General features: G+C 41.1%; 1 non-coding gene across 1 annotated transcript; it reads right to left on the reverse strand.

Annotated features, from left to right (window-relative positions):
* Positions 1 to 3,813: 3,813 nt before the first annotated feature.
* On the reverse strand, positions 3,814 to 3,896 carry TRNAL-CAG. The gene has a single exon. It is a non-coding gene; the product is annotated as a tRNA-Leu (tRNA).
* Between the last annotated feature and the right edge of the window lie 495 nt (positions 3,897 to 4,391).

Genomic DNA, 4,391 nt, shown 5'->3' on the forward strand with positions numbered 1-4,391 from the left:
CAGGGATGACTAAGGGCAGCCTTGGTTTCTAATCTGTTGCCAGGCTTGCCACATGCCTTTGGATGTATATTGAGTTTTCCAGCATTGCCACCAAACCCCTGTTTTTATCTCACCATGGAACTACAGGTAATCATAAAAATATTTGTAGAAGCCATAATTTCAACCCATGTTGGTCATTTATTTTACAACTGTGAAGCTCTGTTTTTGATGCTAAGCAGAAGAAGATGGGACTTGTGGATAAAACAGATTTATCTGGCCTTACTGTCCATGATCCTTTTGAATAACAGTTATAGAGGTAGTATCTGTTACACTCATTTTCATGCTACATCTGTGACATTTCCATGAGCTTTTAGAGATGCTATGGCATCTGATCTTCCAACCATGGCTGAGGAAGAAAAGTTCACCTGGGATGTTTTGTGAATGTGTAGGCATACACCAGGGAAGGTTTGCATTTCCTCATTTGGAGTTTAAATAGGAAATACATTTGTTTACCAATAAAAAGTGAAGGCTTTTTAATTAATCCTTATTCCTCATAAGAAAGGAAATACCTGACCCAGTCATTAAAGCAACTCGAAGACACTGCTACATTCATGTCACCTAGAGCTTTTTTTGCCTGTCTCTGCAGCCTCTATATGTTTTCCAGGATGTTTAATATGCCTCGTGGTGTCTTTTTCATGCTTTCTTCCTTTGTTGCAGGAATGGGAAGGAAATGCTCTATGCACTTGAATTTTCATACATGCAAATTTTGAGAGGCAGCAAGTTTTGTAATGTGTTCTGGAAGAGCCTTATCTCTACTTAAACTCTTGCAAAAAACTACTTACACAGCAGGTTTGCTTGACCACAAAGGTTATTTATTCCACTGTCTGGGATCTGAGAGCTGTATTAAAAGCAAAATAGCAATAAGCAAATGATAGCAAATAATACAGCAAATAATAGTTTATAACTTTTATAACTGTATTATAAATAATACAGTAAATAATAGTTTATAAAAGCAATTGTGAGTGAAAGGATTAGATCACGAGAATGAAACACTTCTGATGGTGAGTACTGTTACAAGTGAGAGCTCCATCAGGACCTAGAGACTGCTGTTGCATTAAAGTCCAGTCTTAAAGGCTGACAGATCTCACTCAAAGAAAAAAAAATCACTATATGAGAATATACAAAATCTGCTTGGGGTTCTCTGATGTTATATTCCAATATTCAAACTTATTCTGTTTGTATTAAATTTTTTCTTGGGTGGGAGCATGGAGAGGTGTCTCAGGAGATTCCTGCTGTATGCAAACACTTTTAAAATGGCAGTGGTTTGAGTGCAGGGTGTGAGGTGTGACTGAACACGTGCATAGCATTAAACCACTATAATTTAAAGTGATGACGTTTGCAGAGAACTCTCTGGAGGTATAATTCTGTCACGTGGCACCAGAAGTAATGTTCGGCCTGCTGTCCTTAAGGAAGGCCTTAAGACCAGGTTGTGTGGGTTCCAGAGGCGTAAGAAACAGCCTTTTTTTCTGAAAGAGATTCAAGAAAGGAAGCGCTTCTGGGCACTAGGGCCTTTCCTCAACAGGAGGAAAAGATACATTTTGTTGTTCCTTCCTCTCCAGACGACCAGATAGCTGGAGGAAATTAGTGCAATTCTTAGATCCAACCACCTAACCCTTCTCAGAGATCTCCACCACAGGAATCCTCAGACCAGGGGAGTATGCTTTAGCTGACCTATGCATAGAAATGAGCCAGGACTCCATGACAGCCTGGTGAGAGAGGCTTTGTAGATCTCTGTTCTTTGTAGAAAAGAGCAGAGAGGACATAGGGTGATTTCCATAAGCGTTCAGCTCTGGAAGTTTCAGAGACTCCAGCCTCTGACTCTGATATGTATTGCAAAGGTTACAGAGGGTCAGAATGGCACCACAAGTGCAACGTGTGGATGCACTGACATTTTCCAACGGGGCATATTAAAAATGGAAAGAAATTAGAAACTCATATGTGGCTTGTAACTTCAAACGTTTAGACAGTATAAATACATGCAGTGTGCTTAACAATACCGTGCAATGGTTTTTTGAAATATATACTCCCTGATGTACTTGTAAGCAGGGGGAGTTCAAACAGCAATCAGCCAAAATGGAATAGGTACACTCCATCAGAATAGATTTTCATTGTAGTTGCCCTCAAAGCGGCATCATTTCTCATACTACTTGAAGCTGATTTAAGTGTTGGATCCGTGCCAATCATTTGTTAAGCCTCCTGTCTTTATTTTATAGCTTATACAATACAACTGACCAACTCAGAGAAACATCTGTTGCACGCAAATGCAAGAGGTACTAAGATCCTACCAATGTTTAAACAGCCACTTTGTTCCTCTGCTGCCATCATTACCTCTGCAAGTGGCCCCACATACAGATTATGCTAATCTGAAATGTAGTTTTGTTCATTTTGTACAGCTAGGAATTTATTGCTCACTTAATCTAAGTTGATCTTTGTTAGCTAAGTGTGCAATTAGAGTCATAGTGTTTGATGCAGATCTGGGTGGCTTATAGCACCAGTCTCGCACTTCTGAGCACAAAGTTAAAGTTCAGCCAGAGGTCTTGCTCAGTATGAGTTTTGAGGGATTTAAGTGTAGTCCCCACTGGAGCGTTATCTGCAACACAAACAGCTATACATCATTTGGCAATCCAGGACAAGATTTGATTAGGAAACACCCTATTCTGGCTAATTTTAGCATAGCAAAGAGTGTTCTCCGTTTGCACAGCAGTCATTTCTGGCAAGATTTGACATTGTTAATGAAGAAGAGAAGACTGCTGTACCATCCAGCCTTCAAAGCGTATAAAATTTGGCACTTCTCACAATAATTCCACACCACAATCTTTCGCTTAAAAGATTATACAGGAAGGTGATTGACCCAGTGACACAGAGCTCTGAACCTCTCTCAGAAACAATTCTTTGCATATAAGATATCCAAAGCAAGAGGTTTTCATAATAAGAAAAACGTGTTTCACAGTAAGGGTGGTGAGGCACTGGAACAGGTTGCCCAGAAAGGTGGTGGATGCCGTGTTCCTGGAAACATCCAAGGTCAAGCTGGATGGCGCTTTGAGCTACCTGATAGAGCTATGAGTGTCCCTGACCTTTGTAGGTGAGTTGGGCCAGATAATATTTAAGGCTCCCTTTCATCTCGTATGATTCTATGACTCTATAATTTGCCTTTCTCTATGTTCCACAGGTTTTGTTTAACTCAGCACTGCTTACTGCATACGAGAGGACATTTTCTAAACACATTGCAGAGAATGGCAGCATTTTATAGGACTTTCCTTCAGCAAATCTGTTGGACAGTCCAACAGTTTTTGCTTTCGACCTGTGTGATGATGAGCTGTCCAGTCTAAGCTGTAAATGCTCTTCCAGCTGGTATCACAGCCCACACTAAAACAGGTCGCCAGGGTGACATTAACCACTCAGGTGAGTGACTTCTGTGCCACCCCTCCAGAGTCTCTTGAAGGCTGGCTTTTCGCTGGGAGATGATGAGGATTGTAACTTAAAACTTTCTGAATCGTGGTTAAGATGAATCAAGGTTAAATACCATCTAAGGTCATAACAAGAGTCAGTTGTTTGATTTCAGCTCAACTATCTGGAGCCAAAACGCATAGCTTCAACTGAATCTTCCCTAACTTTAAGTCTTATCAATCCCATAATGGTTGAGGTGTGCAGAAGTAGGGGACTTCTCAGAAGGTCTGAAAGGTCCCCTGAGTGCGAGCCCCTGTTCAAGCACAATAGCCTGGAGCAGGTTGTTCAGGATGACATTGCAAGCGTGCTTTCAAAAGTACAGTGAGCTGTCAGAAGTGGGATTCGAACCCACGCCTCCAGGGGAGACTGCGACCTGAACGCAGCGCCTTAGACCGCTCGGCCATCCTGACCATGCCCTTATATCATGAACATTGAAATTCTCTCACTGTTAAACTGCCAATTAAAAACTAAAGTGGAAACAGTTTATGCTTCTGGTTTCTAGACATATAGAATAATAAGATATACCCTTATTCTGGCTGCATATATTCTCTTATGTAATATACAAACATATTTAGCTGAACTGCCTAGGATGTTCACATGAATGTTACCATGTAGGTAAGTATGTTGTGCTTACCTACACATAATTCTTAGCATCTACTTGTGCCTGTCACTAAGCTGATGCTCCAAAGATGACGTTCCTCCAAAGAACTCCTTTGGAGATCTCAGGTGACTTAAAACATTGTAAATGTTGCAGCTGAACAGAAGAGAGAGGTCTTAGTTACTGCTTCTGCCAAGACACAAGTAAACGGAAATCAGACTGCAGTGGGCTTGTGTGGCCCGATACATTAGCCTTGAACCTGCTACAGTACGTGAAGCCACTTCTCTAGGAAGAGAAGTAGTTGTGA

Source organism: Lagopus leucura, unplaced genomic scaffold (genome assembly GCF_019238085.1).
Source record: "Lagopus leucura isolate 7727_CA_CO unplaced genomic scaffold, USGS_WTPT01 Super-Scaffold_73, whole genome shotgun sequence".
NCBI classification, from domain to species: Eukaryota; Metazoa; Chordata; class Aves; order Galliformes; family Phasianidae; genus Lagopus; species Lagopus leucura.